This window comes from Amblyomma mixtum, chromosome 4, assembly GCF_055824585.1.
Source record: "Amblyomma mixtum isolate Tamu chromosome 4, ASM5582458v1, whole genome shotgun sequence".
NCBI lineage: Eukaryota > Metazoa > Arthropoda > Arachnida > Ixodida > Ixodidae > Amblyomma > Amblyomma mixtum.
In genome coordinates, this window is record NC_143015.1 from 94,300,233 (window position 1) to 94,322,279 (window position 22,047).

A 22,047-nucleotide genomic window follows, 5' to 3' on the forward strand; every position below is an offset into this window, starting at 1 on the left:
TGGTATCCCTCATCTTTCTCTTGTTGAAAGGAAGCAAGAAAGGGTGTCAGAAATAAAGCTAGCAGACTTTTTGTGACCTTGAAGTCTGGTGTTATGACTGGTTACAGAGGGCACTTGCTCTTGTTGGGTGCTGTCTGTTGTTGGTCGGTTCTTGGCGTGGCGCAGAACCATCAACGACCGGTGTTGAGCAGCAAGCTCTCCAGAAGGACTGAGTGAACGTGGTCCAGACACCTCGGAGACCAGGCGGTGGAGCAGTGATTTTCGTCTCATGAGCGAGATCTGTTACGAAAAGGAGCATGGAGCCACCTGCTTCTGAATACCAGACGGGACCTTGGCGGGGCCTGGTGTGAGGGCGCGCCCCGCATCCGAGCGACACGGAAGCAGCTTGTCTTCATGGCGCATTCTCTGGCGTCGGGGGGTGCTGTTATGCCTGAACACGCATTAAGCTAGCCTCCACGGAAACCAGCGCTTGCAACCGACATTGTGCAAAGCAAGTCCGGACTCTTGGACATGTTGCGGCTTGCAGAATGATTCATCCTGACTCCGTTCTCCATCTCCTCTCTAGCTTCGGCTCGGGACTCAACCGAAGCTTCGCCGCCAGCCCATTCCAAGCTGCAAACGTTCAACGGCCGAGCTCTTCTCGTCCATTCATCCAATACAAACGGTGGCCAGTGGCATGTGCTGATTGGAGTGTTCGAATGACTGGCTGCTGCAACCGTTGTCGAGGCTATACCAACGGAGCCGCGCTGATCCGGGGCAGCAGACGGGTAGCAGACGAGATATCGCCCCAGAGAGACGCTCTCCCGCGGCATGGCCCAACCCCTTTCTGCTATCCCGTTGTGCTCTTGGCCATTGTATGGATTGTGTAAAGCCCTTGTACATACTGAACATAAATGTCTGACTCACCGTCGCCTCGACCGTTTAATCGCTCAGCTCTGCATAGCAGTGGGAGCAGGTTAGGATGCTCCAGCACCAACAGTAAGAGAGAGTGGGATGCCCAGTCGTAACAATCTCCACCTCACGAAGCCATACCTGGCGATATCTAATCTGGCTATGTGCGCTTAACTACACGTACTTACAAATCCATACATTTCATCACTCGGATGTTCAACGGCGTCTTCAAGCATTTTTTGGTCCACAAACAATGCTCTATGTAAAGAACTCTCAATGCTCTCCAGCGTCATTCCGGTCCACACGGTGATAGTATTTTTCGCAGCGGGGAACAAAGATATCGATACCTTAACCAGACATCGGCTGGGTCAGCTTTTATTGGGAAGCGCTTCATCTCGTGCTGATGTTGCTATATCTTCAGCGTGTCTATGGCGCCCGTGTCTGGTGACTGACTCTAGCACTTTCCATTCCATGGCGAGAAGAGTATTCTAACCACATTCAGAGAAGGCAACTTGTGTTACACAACGTTGTCAAGAATGAGCAGGACTTCCTGTTTTAGAGCGCAGTTGCTAAGCTCCCGTTCGTGGATTCAGCCGCATCGCTGTCACAGCCGTCAGTGTAACCGAAGCAACAAGTGTACCGCTGCTCGCTCAAAGATGGCGCCAGAATAGTTTGCGCCGCGTGCACCGTTGTCCTTCGGCGGTGCAGGCGCGGAGATAGGGCGGCTAGGGCAGGGAGGTCTTTTCGAGCCGGCATGCGCCCACGCACACCCACGCGCAGGCTCTTCGCAGTCGCACCGCGCTCCGCTGCGTAAGCGGGCGGAGCTGTGAAACGGGCGGCGCGAATGCACTGTGCGCGTCGACGACGCCATTCACAGAGTTGTCTTCCTAGTACGTGCCGCCTGCTTGCATAATAGACCACAAAATACCCAGAAAATTCTTCCTGAAGTATGAGCGACGCAGCCGTGGAAATATTTCACCTGCCGCTGCTCGTGAACGAGCTGCCTGATCACAATTTCAGCACCGCCAGCCCCAGAATTGAGAGGTGCGCGCCGCCTAAGCAGGAGGAGCTAAGCACCGCCGTCGAGAGAACCCAAGGTTTCGCTGTGCGAATGTAGACGCTAAGCGGCCACTTCTAAAAAACCTTGCCATTTGCGCCGTTGACGCAAACACAGCTGAGCTCAAATTTCCCTATATGGAGTATCAAATCTCTATTATATGGTTGAACTGAAAAGCAGCTCTAAGAAAAAATAGTGAGTCACTATAGCGAAACGTTTCCTTGGTTGCACGCTATCCGAACAACACTAAAATGTGGCCCATTTTGCAGGCCATTGTGGTCGGCCAGTAGTCGCCAAAAGCCTACCTCCACAAGCATCGCACCTCACCATCTTGCAACGAGAAAGGAGAGTTGCCGGGCGGCGCCTTTCATTCTCATGTACAAAAGCACGCTAACGCGAAAGTTTGCCGTGCCTTCCGCCAACGCAGACAACCCTTTTCAAGGAATTTGCTTCTGACGGCGACATTTTGTAAAACTCTGCAATTTTATCGGCACGCCCTCTCTTTTCCCATTGCAGTTTCATGTCTCCACACCTTTCCGAGTACGAATGTCAAGTGTGCTCGGAGGCGCAATTCAATGTCCGCGGTTTTCAGTTGCACGCGTTTTTCGACGGCGGAGCCGGATTTACGCCGCCTGTTAGCTAGTTACACCACCGCGGTTGGACGTTGTATCAGAGATGCACTCTCACTGGCGTCTCGCTGCAGAACGAGAACCGCCCGCGCGCGTAAGAAGCGAGCGTTTTAGTTATAATTACGGCAGCTATAAGTGGGGTAGTCTGCATCGACTGGCCGTTTCTATGAAATGAGTTGTTTTCGTTATGAACCCATTTCGATGAGCTCCAAGACTGTTAGCATGTGGTATGCTTAGATTGCAGCTTTCTCCTATGAAATGAAAAAAAAAATATAGTTTAGTGCGGCATGATTTCATTATTCCAGCAGAGCGCAGAGTTGAGCACACCGTTCAATAGATTATATTTCACATGAGTAAGTGAATTCAGGCTACCAGATATCATGAAGGCAGGTCGCCTAATGATATCTACACTTGGCCACACAAGGAACGTAAACACTGCGCACACACTAAGATTTTCAGAAAAAACCGCTGAGTAGATGGTCGGTGTTGGGGATTAAAACTGATTCATCTAGATGCCAGCCAACACAAGAAACTCTTAGTGCTCATTGCGGTAGATGCCTCATTGCAGATGTCGCTCATGCATGATGATGATGTGCGTGTTTATCAAGGCATATGACGAATGTGCAATAAGAAGTGTTCTCATAAATATCAATCCGTTACCACAGAATCTTTCCATGTCATACTACATCTAGCGCAAGAAGTTCGGAACAAAGGATTCCGCGAAAAGCGCTCACATATTATGCACACGAAACCTACTAACGCACGTTCTATAGGTCCACAGCCGGAAATATGGAGGGGATCTTTTCAGCAGATTACGGTACTAACAAAATATGAATACGGAAAATGCGGGACTGCGCACCAAAAAAAATTTTTGAAGCCTGCATTTTTCTATACATCACTATATCTTGACCTTTATAGTGCAGTTTACGTAGCGCCTTTTTATACATTTTGCTAAAGTAAGGAATTTCAGCTTCAGATGATTTCGGTGTTCACAAGCAGCCGTCTTCTCAACATGAGAAAACCTTAGGGCCATATCTTCAGTTCTGTGTGAAATTAGTCACTGTAATCTTTTTTCCAGCCCCACTAATGATCAACTCCAAAAGGAAAACGGCAGTAGCAAAAGCCAGAGACACTGTGAAAGTCACAAAGAAAGCTTTCAGCTCGGCAGTTTGGCTCACTTGAGGATAGACATGTCCATAGTCACCGTTATCAGAAATGCAATCTCGGAGGCCCAAATTTGCCATTTCCAGCAGTGAGGCTTCGTCTATTCTCCGCAGAAACTCGTGGTATCCGCGCAGAAAGGGATAATTCTTGCGGACGGGAGTTACAAACCAACTCGTGCTTAAATGCTCCCTCGACTGGACCATATCACGTCCCCATTTACGCACAAAGCAACTAGGCCACTTGAGTGCGAAGCATACATGGTCCTCGTGGTGAGCGCATGGGAGGCAGTCTCTTACATGTGGAACCAACAAAAGGCGTTTTTCTTTTCTTCCTTGATACGCTAACCGCATCTTTGAGTAAAAGCTGCTTGTGTTGGTCTCCGCCTCAAGAATGAGGTGTGTGAACGTGCCCGCCACGACGCACAGAGTCATCCTTCCGCGCACCAGCGCCTCCTCAAGTTCTTCGATAGTGTCGATGATGTCAGGGAATGTCTGTAGACTAAGCCTTGAAACAAGCTCGCTGCGGAAATAACTCGATAGGGGGAGTATCGCCATTAGCCATACGCCGAATACCATGCCTCTTGCCGGCACTGAAATTGGTGTCCGTGGAATTGGTAATGAGGTTGCGTAAAACGACGCAAGATGCAGCATCAAAGCATCAGCGGCTGTGGTCCGTAGCTCACGATTTCCTTCCACGAGCTGAGCGACTATTGCAACTGCAGAGACAGCAAGCAATGCCGCGAAAAGGAGAAAAACCCCGAGCTTAGACTTCACCAGAATACCGATGAAAGAGACCGGCTCAGGACGGCTGCTTTTGACGTAGAATGTTTCTTGCCCGGTTAGGACGCTAGCCGGAACTGCGAACCTCATCGCTAACCATTCGTTCGCAATGGTCATTTGTCCTGAAATGTCGTAATAGCTTTTCAAAAGATCCTCGTGGTGAATTCTTCTGTCGTTGTACAAACTTCGATGCACTGTGACATTGTACAGGCTAAGAGCGTTCAACAGGAATTCCGTTTTCCAAAAGTTCGAACAGGGGCCGGTGGCTTCAGACTGAAGGCATCCGACGCGGACGACACTGTCTCTCAGCTCGCTGCGCTTGTCCGACTTGACACCTTGGACATGCGAACGCTCGGAACAACCCCTTGAGTATCGAGACACGTAATTATTTACGCTAGGTCGTAGCGTTCCGCACTCGCTTGCGGCAGTTTGTATTATTTCTTTATGGCCGCAAGAAAAGTTTCTGACCCTGGACTGTGACACGAAGCGGTTAAGCGTGTCCCGTACCGCGCTGCTCCCTTCGATCACTAGCCAGTCGACTAAGTTGATTGACTGCGACGAAATTACAGTCTTCTCCAGGCACGTTGAGTCATTTAGGCCATGGCTTAGCAACAGGACGTTTGTCTTAATACTCATGCGCCTGTTGCCCTCGAAATATCGAAGCAGGAATTCACTCGGCAGCTTCCATAATGTTACAGGCCATGGTACCCGGCTAAGCAACAGGCGGTCTTCGTCGTCCCAGCGTCTTTTGCAAGTTACCAACGCCGTGCGGTCGTCTCTCGATATGTGGGACTCAAGAGCACGTACGACAGAGGAACATTTTTCTGCATGTCCTAGGCACCCTTCGATTAAACATTGCCTTTGTAATATAGCTTGAAAGCAAAAATAAACAATGAAGATTGTCGATTTTTTCTCCATTATCTCACTACAGCCGCGAAAGTTCGGCGATTGCTTTCCTGCAAAGCAACCTAGCTTCCTTCTGAACTGCGTTCACCTATAAATAGAAAGTCTAATGAGAAGTTAAAACAGTAAACACAGTTAAAGCAAAAATAATTACTATATCTTTTTGAATGTGCCTAAAGGTCAACTCTGCGACGCGTATTTTCTAAATGCTATTGACTGCTATTGCCTTGTTTATTGCAGCGATGTGTTTAAATAATCAGTTCTAGACGGGAAAACAGATAAGTTGCACATTGCTTCTGATCACTGAATGGCAAATGGGAATCTAAACTGACGTCGTAAAGGAAACTAAGGTGATCTCGCTCAGAAACAAATTGTGTTTTTGGGTTCCACGTAATAGATACAGCAGGTCCATGCAATGAGCACTTTGATCATCGTTCCTAATGTTTCTTCTTAATAATTATCTGGCAACATTCACAGGCATCAGGGCTATTGTCTTGCCTTTCAGTGTCGTGCTAAAAAGTCCTCTTGAATGGAGAGTTGATGTCAAGCCGCATGCATAGAGTGAGTTGACGAAGCTCCCACGTTCTTTTCACAGAGAAAATGTCCGCTGTAAGCATTTCAAGCTGTGGGCGCAATTCTTGCTGAAACTTTCTGAATTCCACCAGATGACAAGTATATGGACCAGTCTGAATGTCCTGAGCTATGGACTAGTCAACAGGCGTCCACTCCGCTTAGGAAGTGCGCGACGAACTGACATCAGCAAGGTCATTTTCGCGCTCGCTCGCCGCAACTAGTGCCTAGTCTCATGGCATATCCGAATCGATCCTGTAATGGAAGTAATATTTCGAGCTCTGGCCCGTCCGTACCAAGAACACGATTGCACCTTTCGCGATGCCGTCTACAACAACATTGAATATGTATAGATGCGAGTGCAAGATTTTCTCGCGTTACTGCAGGCAAAGGAAACCTTGTTTTTGAAAATCAATACAGGAGAGAAGTCCTGAGTGAGCGTCGCTAGATGTGTATAGGCCTTCCGAAAGTAGCCTGCGTAGCGTTTTAGAATGAATCCAAGATGATCTGAAGCTCATCGAAAATTGGTGCTCTTTGTGGATGATGGAACTGAATATTAGGAAGTGCAGTTTTATGCAAATTTCTCGGAAACGCTCCAATTTAACTTATGCTTACTCTTTATTTTCTGAGGACCTATTGCAAGTTGAATCTTATCGTTACCTTGGCATCACAATCAATAGCAAATTAACTTGGGTTGATAATATTGCAGAAATCACGTCCGACGCTTCACGTTCACTTGGTTTTATTAGAAGATCACTTCCCTCTTCCCCCGCTAACATACGTAAACTGGCATATGAAACTTTTGTCCGTAGTAGGCTGGAGTATGCATCCGCGATCTGGAGTACTCATCAGTCCTATCTAATTAACACGCTTGAAGCCGTCCAGAACCGTTCAGCACGCTTCATATCGTCAACATACGACTTTCATTCCAGCGTAAGCTCCATTAAATCATCACTTGACCTCACTTCCTTAGCTCTCAGACGAAAAGTTGCGCGCCTTTGTTTGTTCCACAAGTTATAACTCATTTTCCCCTATCTCCGTGGTTCCCTTATATCTCCCCCCTTTCGTACATCGCGCCGCCTTTTTAATTCAAATAGCGTCCAACGACTTCATGGCTCCACCAATGCTTTTAACAAGTCCTTCTTTCCGACCGCAATTGAAGAATGGAACCTTCTGCCAGACTCACTAACAAATGTGCACGATGCGACAAGGTTTAAGACGATGTTGTTAGATCACCTGGTGGTGGTGGTGTGACATTTTTATTCGAACAACCTTTCTGTTAGGCATTCAGTACATCCTGGGCCAAGGCGACGAGGGCACGTTGCAGTCTCAGATCCAGGGAGGCGAGCCAGATGGGCCACGGTGGGGGTGGGGGAAAGGATAGGCGGGGGACTGGAAGGCTGCGTGACCCTGTGTAAGGCAGTGTTGATGAAGTTAGCGTCTGTCCTGTGTGTATCCTTCTCTTGTGTGCGTTTTTTCGTGTGCGCTTAAATTTCATTTCAATATAAGCAGTGTTCTATGTCTTCATATGTGTGTGGACAGTTTGGGCACTGAGGTGTGGAAGTGTACCGGTATAGGTAAAGTTTGGATGGTGTATGTAGGAGATTAAACTGTATTCGGCGAAGAATGCGAGCTTTACGGATCGATAAGGATGGGTACGGTGGTGGTAAATCTGCTAAATCTAATTTTTGCTGCGCGTAGTATTCGTCGACAGTGCGTTTGTAAGCCCTGACCGCCTGCTCCGTGGGTGGGCTCGTCCATGGTATCCCCGGCGCCCGGTGTATAGCTTCGCAGGCAAGCTGGTGAGCCAGCTCATTGCCGGGGATGCCCATGTGACCAGGGATCCACCGAAGGGTCACCGGTCGTGGTCTTAATGCTAAGAGGGCGGCATCTAAGGCCGATCGAGTGGGGAAAGGGAGGGCTCTTTCATGAAAGGCACGAAGAGCTGTCTGCGAGTCTGTATAGACAACGTATTGGGGGGTAGGGTGGGAAAGTGTGTGATGGCATCGGCGATCCCGTGTATTTCTAGGGCGAGCGTGGGGGGTGGGGAGGTGTATGGGCAGGTTGTGTGAGTGCTGGTTGTAGAGAGGGAAGGGTGGAAGAAGAAGGCTGCTGTGGAGCCCGCGGTTTCCGTGAGACAGGCCTCTGAGTAGGCCACCGCCGCAGCGTCCAAAGGTGGCTTGTGGTTGTATGCGTATGCCTGGCGACGGCCTGCGTGTGTGTGTGCGGACATGTTGCGTGGAATGGGTGCGAGGCGGAGGTTAGGGGGATAGATCGGAGACTGCGGTGAGTCTGGCAAAGAGATGGGTGCGTAGGGAGTCTGGGAAAGTATCCACCGTCCAGCTGGTGTACTGGACAGGCGGATGATTTGTCTCTGCCGGTGCAGGTTAAGGAGGGCTTGAAGAGGGTGGAAGAGGCCTGTTCTGTACACGGTGTCTGTAGAAGCCTGAGGGGGGACTGCTAGTGTTGCTTTATATAGTCTATTGAGGGCCTGGGTTAGTTTGTCTTGTTGTGTACTTGTAAGTGGGCAGTAAGGTATGTAGTACAGGAATTTGTTGAGAGCCAGCGCTTGAGCAAGGCGGCTGGCGTGTGTCTCTGAGAGGCCGGCATGTTTTAAAACTACGCGGCGCAGTAAGTGTGTTACCGAGTGGCATGTGCGTATGGACTGATTGATGACAGAGGTGAAAGGGTTGGAGATGAGTGACATACCCAGGATGCGACAAGATTCGACGCGGGGGATGCGCTGTCCGGCAAGGGTGAGGGAGATGGAGGGGTTCATCGTCCGTTGATATTTACTGCGTGTTATGAGTAAAAGTTCTGATTTCTCCGGAGCGGGTTGCAGGCCCGCTTGGGAGAGGTGTGAGGAAATGGTGTTAAGTGCATGTTGTAGTGTGGTTTGGACCTCTCCCGGTGAGCCAGTGGTGACCCACAAGGTGAGATCGTCTGCATAGAAGACGAAATGAAGGTTGGGAATATCGGCGAAGGCCCGGGCGAGTGGGACCATGCCTAGGTTAAAGAGGATGGGAGAGAGGACGGCACCTTGTGGAGTTCCACGAGTGAGTGGGATTGGGTTAGACAGTTTGTCGAGGTAGTGGATACGGGCAGAGCGGTGAGAGAGGAAAGCTCTTATGTAATTGTGCATGCTGTGTCCGTACTGCGTATCAGCTAGTATGGGGAGGATGTGGTCGTGTGATATGTAGTCGAAAGTCTTGCGTATGTCAATGGTTACTAAGGCTTTGACCTGCGCAGCGTCTGAGGCATTTGAGTTAAAGAAAGTGTGTTGAAGGAGAAGGAAAAGGTCTTGGGTGGATAGTGCTCGGCGAAATCCAATGAGGGTGTGGGGGAGATAGTCGGTGGCTTGAAGATGGGAGGTGAGGCGGGCAAGCACCCTGTGTTCCATGAGCTTGCCCGCGCAGGAGGTAAGGGAAATAGGATGGAGGTTACTGATGCTGGAGGGTTTATTGGGTTTCGGTATGAATGAGACCAGGGACGATGTCGAGTTCACTGGCAGGGTGCCAGAGGTCCAGGTGTCGTTGATGACATTAAGAAGAAATGTGTTGGCTTCGGGGGGAAGGTTCATGAGAGTTTTGTATGTGATTTTGTCTGCACCGGGGGCAGAGTGTGTGTTACAACGCGCGAGTGCTGTGCCAAGTTCTGTGTGCGTGAAGGGGATGTCTAGTGCGGGAAGGGCTGGAACATGATATGGTGAGTTTAAAGAGGATTATGAGGGTGGGAAATAAAGTTGTTGGAGGTCAGTGAAAACCTCTGTTGGAGTATAGGAGGCGAAGAGGCGTTCAAGAGTGGGTGTGGGATGAGGTTGAGGTCCGAGAAGGGAGCGGAGAAGGTACCAGGATGATTTTTCATGTAAAGTTCCGTCTAAGCGGTCGCATGTTCGTGTCCAGTGTTCGGTGTGGAGTGTCTTGCAGTGGGAGATAACGTCGTTGCGGATTGCTTGTATTCTGTCGCGGAGCTGTGTGTTGTGTACCTAATGTGCGTTGGAGACGTTTTCTCCGCTTCCACAATCGTAGAAGGTGAGGATCAGGGTTGTCACAGGGAGTAGGATTAGAAATTTCACGTGTTGCCCGTGACTGGGTGTTTCTAATCGCTCTTCCTCTCATACCACAGTGTTATCTTGTAAACGCCAACATAACTCGGTTCGCACTCAATAACAATATTGTTCTACCTAAAGTACGCACCAATTACGGGAAACAGGCAATTCATTTCTCATCAGTTGCTGTTTGGAACACTATACCGATAGAACTAAAAAATGCTCCTTTAATTTTCAACTTTAAAGCACACTTTAAAAGATCAATACTTAGCAATGAGCCCTAATTCTGATTAATTTGTTTTCATTTCTTCCTACATGCATTTTGCACTGCGTCATGATCTTCATTATAATTCAGTACGACATCAGCTTGCTTAGTTATGTACAACTTTATATGTTTCGGTGGTCCTTTTTAATAGCTTTTATTTCTCTCCCATGTGTCTGCTCTAATTGTATCTCATACGTGTATATTCTGTTTTGTATATTTATCTGATCTGTCGTATGCTGTTAAATGTTTTACTAGATGTATTTAATCAGGAGGTCCCATTACAGTCTCTGACTTCGGGACCTCCTTCTGCATAATATACTGTACTCTAAAAAAATGTATCAAGAAATAAAGACTGATTCTGATTCTGATTCTGATTCTGATTCTGATCAACCCATGAAGCGTTGTCGGAGGGGTTAGATGTGGGTGGGGGTAAGAACCGGCGAAAGTCTGACCACGAAGTGTGTCGCACCTTCGCCCTGCATCGGGGGTGTTGTGTGGGTATGTTGATGACAAGGATGGAATGGTCGCTAAGTAGGTATGTGTCAGTATTGTGCCAAGTAACATGTGGAATGCATAGAACGAAGGTCAAGTCGGGTGTGGTGTCTCTGTGATAGGAGGAACCCTGTCTAGTGGGGCGTAAAAAGTCATTCAGCAAAGAGTAGTGTCGAGAGTATATATGATCGTGGAGCAAACGCCCTGCTTTTTGTGTGGTTGTGTAGCCCCACTGTGTGTGTGGTGCGTTGAAGTCGCCTGCCACAAGGAGCGGGGAAGTGATGGTTTGGAGGAAGTCGAAAAGGTGGGGTAGAAGGGAATGCTGTTTGGGGTGGTTGTAGAAGTTAACGAGAATTGTGGGAGGGGATGTAGGTGCAAGGAAGAGCTCGACGGCAACTAGATGCTGTGCGAGTATATCAGGAATTTGGAGGACTGAGAATTTGAGGTCTCTTCGGATATATGTTGTGACCAGCGGTGTTCGATCCGTAGAACTCGCATGAATCGCTTTGCATCCCGGGAGGGTGCGTTCGCCTCTGGTTTCCTGGAGTAGGAGACCAGAGGGGGGGTGTGTAAGGGTGAGGAGATGCTGGGAAAGGGGCGTACGTGCCGTGCGGATGCATCGGCAGTTCCACTGGAGAAAGCTATGGAATGGGGGGCGTGTCATAGTCTGATATGTCCTCTGGGTGGGGGCTGTGAGGACGGGCACAGGGCTTTTTCTTTTTAAGGAGTGAGGAGTCAGATGGGGAGGAGAGGGCTTTAAGTGTTTGCTGAATTTGTTCTTTGAATTCCGCCTGCTTGGCGGCGGCGTTGGAGAGTGTAGTTACTAGGGCTGTGAGTGGAGTTATCTGCAGTGTTTGTGCCTGTATTTGTTGTTACAGGGCGTCTTGGCGTTGTGGTATGGTGTCAAAGAGGAAGGCGAGGTGGTTCATGCGTGTCTCAAGGGCCTGCATGTCAAGTTGAAGCTGTGCTAGGGTATCGGGTTTATCGGGTTGTTATGGGGGGGGTGACAAAGTGTGCTGGTGCGGGTTGGGGAGTTGAGGGAGTGGGATGTGGCCCACCTGAATACTGTCGCGAGGCTGGTGGTTCTTGGCTCAGGATGCTGGCGGCATCCGTACTGGAGGATGGGCTCCGGGTGGAAGTAGGTTCTTGGAGTCGGCTTGGTGCGGCAGTGTTGGGCGTCAGGGAGCATTGTGCTGGTGGCCGCGGAGGTCCTTGCAGGACATCTGCATAGGTCTTGGTGGTGGCAGTGTGAATGGTGAAGGGAAGATGCCTGCCAGGGGAGTGGTTTGGAGTGGTTGCGGGGGTTTCAGGGCTGTTGCCCGACAGATGGCTTGGTGGTGGGTCACGGGGTTTCGCCTTTGTAGAGGGCTGTGCTCGGGCTTGATCCTGCTGCTTGCGGACCGGGCAGGTGTCGGCGAAGGTAACGTGGTCCTTTTGGCAGTGCAAGCACCAGGGCGCACAGGGATGGGTAGCGTTCGGGTGGGCAAGGGTGGTCGTACAGGCAGGACTGAGGGCTTGAGTGGAAGGGCATTGGAACTGTCAGTGCCCATACTGAAGGCAGCGAAGGCAGCACAATGCCCGGGGACGGTGTGGGTAGCAGCGGTACGCTATTTGTTCGAAGTAGATAGTTCGTGGGACGGTGCGGCCCTCAAACGTAACTAGGACATTGGTTGTTGATCCCATCATTCGTACACCGATGATGGTGTGGGTCCGGGAAGAGATGCCAGCCAGGAGTTGGGAGTGAGTGAGCCCGCTGAGGTCGATCCGGAATATTCCGCGGGATGAGTTTGCGGGGGTGAGTTCGTACGGGGTTAGATGGTGAGTAGTGGAGCTAAGAAGCGATTAGACACCGGTTTCCGAGGAGACGCCGGGCCCAATGAGCGGCCGAAGACCGCTGAGACGCTGGAGACTGATGAAATGTCGAGAAGGCGTTTCGCAGTGTCGTTGGAGTTAGTACGAAGAATTATAAGCCTTTGGTCCAAACGGGTGTGGACAGTAATTTCGGCGCGTGCGTGGTCAGCGAGCTGTGCGGCCATCGTGATCAGGTGGAAGATATCATTCACCGGTGCAGCTATGAGTGAGGCAGGGCGATAAAAGCCAATCGAGATGAGCGTGTGTCGATGGCGTGGTGGCTCGGGAAGCTTGCGGGTTCTACGGCCGTGCATACCGTGGTGAATGGGGTAGGGTCATCAACGTCTTGAAGTGGAGTCACCTTGGGCAGCAATGCAGGAGTAGGCAAGGCTTGTGCTGAGGCTGGAAACGTGACCGGCGCAACGCCGTCTTCGGCGACTTCCATCACCTGCATAGGTTGTGGCGTGGCGAATGCGGCGTCGGTGGCAGGCTTACCGTGGCGTCTGCCGCTTCATACTTTCAAAAGAGCGCTCCGTGGTGAAAAAAAGTGTGATTCCGTAAATATTAGTGTTGGGTGAAAGCTGCGAACTTGCCGGGAACGATGTTGAAGATATTTTGGGGCGATGGGCAAAACTTCCAGCCAGTTGGGGCTGATGAGAGGGAGCTCGATGTGAGGCGGTCTGCATCCGCTATATTGAGTTTTGCTGCCCTAACCTTTCGCCGACGTGTGTGGTGCTTGTGGCCTAAAGGCATTTTTTACCTGCATCGTTCTAACTATCGCGTTCTTTGCTTCTCTTTATGTTCCTACACTGCATTGTTATAATTTTTTTTATATTGCATTGCTATATTGTTATATTTTTGTGAACTTTGTTTTCTACATCAACCTTGTATACGCTCCCCCCCCCCCCCCCTATCTAATACCCCGACAGGGGCCTTTAAGGGACAATAAATGATGATGATGATGATGACTTGAAAGCAAACTGAAGTAAATAAAGTCTGGTTCGAGCGTTATAGTTAATCAGTTTGCCTTCAAATGCACCAATCCAGTTGTACGAACATTTTCTTTTCTTCGTCCCTTGCGTCGGCAACCGACTTGTATAACGCCTGAAGAACGCCTCCTAGCACACCTTGCTGCACACTAAACAGACAAAAGTATATTTTATTTCACACATAACAAGCTCTCGGCGATATTGAAATATAGAAAATCAAACCAGGCTATCGGCTTCATTTCGCAATTTAATTCCTCTTCCAGTTCGAAGGATATAAGGAGATCATGAAACAGTACGCTGCTTCTCGAACCAAGGCCACCGCTTAGTGCCGGTAAGGAGCGGTTCTTTAGCGCTGATCCAAGGATACTTCCAGTCCTTTGTATAGCCTAATGAATGCCTGCACCACCACCACTCCCGGAGTCTAATCGAAAGACTGCCTTCCTCTCATAAATTGTTCCTTAGTTGCGTCTTTGTAATAGATGATTTGGGATGAGAAAATAACATGAGCCGTTCCTTTTAAGAAGGGGCGTGCCGCAAGTCGTACCTCATTTCTTTTCCCCGGAACCCTCATCAGCTGCTGCAAAAAGCGGGCGTTGATAAACAGTTTGAGCGTCTATGAACCGCACATAAAAATATGTCAAACGCACATAAAAATACGGCAATTCTCCTGCCAGCCGTCTGAAACTAAACGTGATCTAAGATTTAGTGAAAAGTTGATGTTTTAACAACAAACTCTGCATTTACGCGCAGGAATTTTTCTGCATTCAAAACAAAAAGACAAAGATGCCTTTGAATTGTGAAGTTTGCAGCGAATGGTATTTCTACATGTCAAGAAAAATATTTTTACATAATTCATTTTTTGAACTCGATATGTTCACAGTGTTTCAGTAGCGCTCTAAATGTCACTATGGATGGGTATCCAAACACATCCTGGTTGATCCCTACAATCTGAATTTATAGGGTTAAATTGAGAAGCTCTTGAGAAGCATTTTCTCGACTGAATGAGCGTTGCACTTCGTTATTCTGCTCATTTTTTGTAACCCCATGTATGTTCTTAGTATTTGTCATTTTCAATGCCTTGTATAGCCCCTTCTGCATGGGCCAATCTATTGGTCAGCAGTATTTTGAAATAAATAAATAAATAAAAAGTCACGTAACTTTATTGTACCAGACATAGCACAAGCCGGTCGTTGAGGCGAGCAGAATATCTATATGCGGCAGCTGGGGTCGGGAAGCCTTGTGTCCAGAACATATTGCTACGGGTTCACTCATAGAAGATGAAGCAGACGAAGGGAGAGGGCGCTGGGCGCGTGTTCGGGCCTTTGCAGTGGCCAGTGTTTTGCCATCCGGTGCGCCCTGTGCTTGTGTTGTGATCAGCGTGAGTGTACCAGTGTTTTGCGTGGTGTGTACGCCTCCTGCACGTAACATCTTTGTGGAGGTGAGGACTTTCCTCTTCCCCTTCTTCTGGCTTATTCCACCACGGAGCTTCGCAGCGGTCATACACCGGGACCGCAACAATGACGCAGCCTGGCGACTCGCCAAATCCCACTGCCACTACATTCATGGTCATGGCTCATCCCCGTGACCCAGACATCTTTTCCGGTGCCTCAGCTGAAAATGTCGACAGATGGATCTCGGTGTACGAAGGTGTCAGCACCCATAACAGGTGGAACCCCACCGTGATGCTGGCAAACCTCAATTTCTATTTGTCTGGCACTGCAAAGCAATGGTACGACACCCATGAAGACGAGTTAACGAGTTGGGACATATTCAAAGAAAAGCATCGCGCTCTCTTCGGACCTCAAGATCCTTCGAACCTCGCAGCCCAAAAATACCTTGAGTCGCATGCGCAGTCCTCTAGTGAAAGTTAGAAAGAGAGACCCTCGGTCGCTGCCGAGGGTCTCTCGGTAGCGACCGAGAGTCTCCTCGGTAGCGATCTGCATCCTTAACACTACACTACACTAAACGCCCAGAGGTCAAAGGAAACGAGCGACCTCTTTAGACGCCCGCTAAGAGTAGTGGGTCTCGATCGCCTGCTTATTGTGGGCGACTTTAACGCTCCCAGTCAGCTGTGGGGGTATCGCAAGGAAGAGTCGCACGTATGTAAGCTGGCAGCAATTGCGTCCACGTTGCCTTTCACCTCCCACACGGACCCCGTCTACCTAACACGGCTAGGAAACACCGTGGCACCGGATACGTGTCCGGACTTAATCTTCACTCGCAACATATGACACGCAGACTGGCTCAACACCGAGGAGACCCTCGGTAGCGACCGAGGGTCTCCTCTGCAGCGTCTGCATCCTTAACACTACACTACGCACACGCCCCCTAAAGCGTCCCAGAACACCAGCCCGTATCCCAGATTGGATGAAATTCAGGTAAAATTTTCACTCACTTGATGATACACCCGTTTCTGAGCAACGCTACTCAGCATGGTCCCAACAGCTGCTGACACACCTTTACTGGCATGAAACTCAGATCCAGATCTGAGAGGCGGTCACAGACGTAGATAACCACCTTCTACACCTCTGGGAAGCACGTCGCAGCCTCGTCCCGCGCTAGCGATGCGAGAAATACAGTAAAAAGGGTAAAGTTCAAATCGCCGATCTCATCAAGAAAGCGGCAGAGTATGCAGCCCAACTCACCCACTCCAATTGGAAGGATAGATGCAACACGGCCGCGCGACAAATGTCCAGCCGCTACACGTGGCGTCTCTTTCGAGCCCTAATCGACCCAAGCCAAACACGAACCGAAACAAAAAAAAAAAACACCTGCAGCGAACCACGCATGCTTTCTCTGACCAAAAAATTCAACTGGCCCTGGAACTTCGGGGCCAGTATTTGTGTACAACCCAAGACGCCCGTGGATCTGCGAACTCTTATGCAGGCAAAGAGACGACGAAGCTGGATCAACCTTTCCAGCTCCATGTTCTGCGGGCGGCTCTGGCCAAAATGTAACGGGGCATTGCGCCAGGATGAATAAGGTCACCGTCCAACTTTTGACGAAATTGCCTGACTTGGCACACCAGTCCCTCCTCGACTACATCAATGCAATTTGGCGCGGGGACACCCCCCTGCCAATGACTGGAAAACGGCTCTGATCCCTTTTATTCCTAAAGCAGGAAAACCAACTGACACTGATAACCTTCGCCCCATCTCTCTCACCTCATGTGTGGGCAAAATTATGGAGATGATGGTGCAGGATCGCTTATCTTCATATCTTGAACACAAACATGTCTTTGCGAGCACCATGTTTGGACTCCGCCCACACAGATCCGCACAGGATGTCCTCCGGCAGCTCAATCGGGAAGTGCTTGACCCCCTAAATTTCCCCCGTACTCACCGGGTAATACTCGCCTTGGATCTTAAAGGGCCATTTGATAATGTAACACACGAGATCATACCCACTAACCTAAGCCAGGCCGACTGTCGCCTCAACACATTCCGATACATATGGCAATTTTTAATGGATCGTCAGTCCCACATCCGCATCCAAGACAGAGACCATGGTCCTTACCTACTCGGCACGCGGGGAACCCTCCCAAAGGCCCAGTACCTTCCCCTCTGCTCTTCAATCTGGCCTTGATGCACCTGCCGGCCCAGCTGGGTGGTGTCGCCGGCGTGCAACACGCTCTGTACGCCGATGACATCACCCTATGGGCCACGCAGGGCAGCACAGGGGACATTGAAACCAGACTACGAACAGCGGCGACTATAGTAGACCTCTACGCCCGTCGCTGCGGTCTTCAATGTTCCCCTCCAAAATCGCAAACTGTGAACATCCGCCCCTCACAAAAGTGCACAACTAAAATATCTCTTTCTTTTGAGAGTGGTCCCATACGCGAACCTCATGAGATACGGGTACTCAGACGCTACATCCACAAGCACTGACGGCGACACACTACATTGGACAAAATCCGTAAGGTGGGGGACCAGGTGGGCCGCTTGGTCCGCCGAGTTTCCAGCAAACGCGGTGGTTACGAACTAAGGATGCCTTGCAGCTGACAAATGCTTTCGTAACTAGTCGAATTCTCTATTCGACTCCTTATGTGCACCTATGGAAACAAGAGGAGGATGCCCTTCAGGTCATCCTTCGCAAAATTGCTAAATGTGCCCTTCACCTCCCCGTCACTACTCCAAACAGCCGGCTTATGGCCCTTGGGGTGGTGAATACTTTCCGAGAGTTCCAGGAGGCGCACCTGAAAAACCAGTAGACGCGATTGTCGCAAACGGAGTTGGGTCACCGGCTTCTTGCTCGACTCCATATCTAGCACACCATTCCCATGGAAAACAGGTTTCACATCCCAGAACTGTGGAGACGCGCCCTCCATGTGCGACCTCTTCCTGCCAACATGTAACACGAGGACCATAATAGTCGGCGCCTGGCACTAGCGGATGCCATCGCCAGACATTATGGCCACAAAACAGGTGTATACTACGTCGACGCTTCCGGTCCTCACCACGGCGGATGGTACACGGTCGCGGTAGTTCACAACAGCAACACAATTAACGGCCTCAACTATAGAGCCCGCAGTGCAACACAAGCAAAAGAGGTCGCGTTTGCTGTCGCGGGCTCACGTTCCAATTCAAATGCATAATCATCTACTCGCGACCGGCCTGTCGGAACATTGAACAAGGCTGCAATCCCTTCCTAGCCTATTCAATGTAGCAAATTGCATACGGGATACGGACGACGCACACCGTTACTTTATATGGGCCCCTGCTCATCAGGGGTTGGCAGGAAACGAGGCAGTAGACGCAGCCGCCCGTGCTGTCTTTTACCGGGCTGTTTTCTCCTCCCCACCCGATCAGGAAACCGATCCTAATCCGATATGTACCTTCAAAGATGTTACAACCTACTACCAAGAGAGTCATCGCCTTTACCGTCGCCCATGTAAAGGCCTGAAGAAGGCGGATGAGCGGCTCCTTCTCCGCCTTCTCACCAATACATTGCTGTGCCTGGCAGCACTAAAACATTTTGACTCCTCCATTAACGGCAGCTGCCTGCACTGTAGTGCAGTGTCTTCTGACACCTATCACATGGTGTGGGCCAGCTCCTCCAACCCGGCTATTCCCCCATCCCCAAAAAAACCCGGGAGGACTGGGAGGAGACCGTGCTCGGCTGCCACGACTTACACGGCCAGCAAGCCTCAGCCCGGCGCGCCCGGGTGGCGGCCACCGCCACTGGGCTCCCATGCTATGGACCTCCACCTAGTGCTTGTAAGGATCGGTCCCTCATGGTCTGGTCCAAACATACCTCCTATCCCTTCTTAATAAATGTTTTCACCACCACCCACCCGTCGGCGACGACTCAAAACGCAGTACGGGCGCTAAGGAGCTGCTCTCTCAAAAAACAACCTTCAGAACACACGTGGAACCCACCCACCGACTTGGCTGGGATATCGGTTGCTTCTTCGTCCGGCTGGTGGAGCGGCCATTTGGATCAGCTGCTTCACTATCGACTGTGTACACTCTACTGACACCTAAGAGCACTTACTGATTTCAAATTATTTCTCAAAGAACGGAGATTTCATTAAAACGCTTCAAGAAAAGTGTGTTGCAGACGCCTGGGTCTTTGTTAGCATCGTCCAATAGTAGCTCCCATATACGACCGCGTAGCAGAGGCAAAGAGTACAACTAATATGCTTCGTCAGACAGGTCATTAAAATCAGAGCAGATGATACGATACATGACTTTATTTCTTCATGCCATGAGTACACAATTGAGTGGTATCCCGTATAGGCAAACAGTAATATAAAACAGTTCGTGCATATTGCACAGAAACAATATAAATCAATGTTTCAGGTGTCAGCTTCACATTTCAGGAAGTGCATTCACCGCAAAATATGCGCACATGTTTTAATTATAGTCCAACTCCAAACAAAAATGGCTTGCGTTCATTATGGCTTGAATCTAGTTATACGAATGAAAGCAATCTTACGCGTGGTCTCCACAGTCACAAATCAAATGTCCAGCTCGAGGTCACGTATCCAATGGTCATAGTCATATGACAACGTGGTCATATTACCGTAGCTTGGGCCACACTACCATACAGTTAGGTTTGGTTTGATTTTGTGAGGCACTGAAGGTAATTGTCTCATCCGCGTCGAAATCGAAGTTGTACCCTGAGGAGACACCTCTAGCTCTAAAACTACGTGTACAGATAAGGACACAGAAAAAAAAAACTTTTCAGTTGACTGCGATTTTTTTCTTCGACAGTGAATTTCGCTAATGGTTCTGCAAACTTTAGTTGACATTATGTGTCTAAAAAGAGTTGCGCTAGGTAGTTTTTTTCTTTTTTGTCGAATGCGTTCTCCTCGATTAGTGTTTATGTGTAAGGGTGTATTATCGTGCCCACTTGAAAGCAACCCAAAAGTCGCGCGGAGTGTGTTGGATGTATCGGAGTTTCGATGAAAGAAGACTTTTCAATATGCAGCCAGAAATGCGAAGTACAAAGAAACTGACGTTTGTTTCTTAGAAAGGATCGTTATGCGCATCGCGTTCTTCGAAAAAGCATAAATAACGGCGCTTTACAACAACAAAGGGCAAGCGCACGAAAAGGAGTAGCGGCCATCGAAAACATCAGCTTCACCGTCACAAGGACAACAGGAACGTCAGTTACGTTGTTAGCCCTGAAACTACGTTCAGAAACAGCGCTAAAGAAATGTGCGAGGTATCACCATCGCGCAAAGCGAAGCAGATAAGTGCGCCGAGGCACGCGGATCTGGGCAGTAAGAGAAACTGGGAACAGAAAGCATGCAAGCATTCGCACGGGAAAGTGTGTCATGGCAGGAAACCGAGATACAAAAGAGCGGTGCCTAGAGGAAAAAAATTATGGAGCGGTACAAGGCTGAAGCTTGCCGCCAGTACACAGGGAGCAGGACGCGCAGAGGTCTGTACTCTCATGCAGGCTGTCACTTTCCATTGCAATCGCGGAAGAAGTCGCGGTCCCACAGAAAGCGGCACGGGCGCTCAGAGAAAACGCGTGTTTGGCTCATGATGCCAAAACATGTAGGGGGCCGTAGTGACAGAGGCAACGAGATAACTGGCAAGAAGAAACCGTTTAAGTCCTCGGCCAAGCATAGCCATCGCGATGGGAACCCCCGAGTCGAGATAACGCTATTTAGTAGGCGCAAAATCAGAACGCCGTAAAGATGGGAAACTCACAGAGAGCGAAAAGGAATTGTGCGCCAGAAATTAAACGCTCCTGGAAGGTCTCGCTTGCCACCAGAAGGCAAGAAAAAAAGAACTCTCACATCAGAAGCGTTACGCACTCGTAAAAAAAAGTCGCGTCTGGCGCAGGAAGCGTAAGAAAAGGGTCACGTTGTCAGTAAGAGAAAGCAACTCGTTCTCGTATTGCTCCTACCGTAGAAAATAGAGAGACAATCGCACGGAGAGAGACAAGCGCAACTACAGTGAAATAGGCAGAGACATTAGCTTCCGCAGTAGAGGGTGTCGTTTAACGTCTGTTAGAAGCGAGTTAAGCGCTGACGTAGACGCACTAACCTTTGCGTTCTAAGGTAAGCTGTCTTCTACCTCCTCGTGACTTACAGTTTGTCACTATGGGAACAGTTATCCGGTTTGCTCGTAGATCGGGGAAAAATTGATGTCGTCATTTGCGGCCTCAGCTGAGTGTTTTCCTGCCCGAAAGAACCATGGGACCAACTTTATTTTGCATTCATTTCATTCCGTGTGTCACATGCGTTGGGCACTTTGCTGAATCAGTATTTTAAGAGTCCTGGTATCCCTCATTTGTCTCTTGTTGAAAGGAAGCAAGAAAGGGTGTCAGAAATAAAGCTAGCAGACTTTTTGTGACCTTGAAGTCTGGTGTTTTGACTGGTTACAGAGGGCACTTGCTCTTGTTGGGTGCTGTCTGTTGTTGGTCGGTTCTTGGCGAGGCGCTGAACGATCAACGACCGGTGTTGACCAGCAAGCTCTCCAGAAGGACTGAGTGAACGTGGTCCAGACACCTGGGAGACCAGGCGGTGGAGCAGTGATTTTCGTCTGATGAGCGAGATCTGTTACGAAAGGAGCATGGAGCCATCTGCTTCTGGATACCAGACGGGACCTTGGCGGGGCCTGGTGGCGTCGGGGGTGCTGTTATGCCTGAACACGCATTAAGCTAGCCTCCACGGAAACCAGCGCTTGCGCCCGCCATTGTGCAATGCAAGTCCGGACCCTTGCACATGCTGCGGCTTGCAGGATGATTCATCCTGATTCGCCCGAGTACTCCCTTCCCCATCTCCTCGCTAGCTTCGGCTCGGGACTCAGCCGAAGCTTCGCCGCCAGCCCATTCCAAGCTGCAAACGATCAACGGCCGAGCTCTTCTCGTCCATTCATCCAATACAAACGGTGGCCAGTGGCATGTGCTGATTGGAGTGTTCGAATGACTGGCTGCTGCAACCGTTGT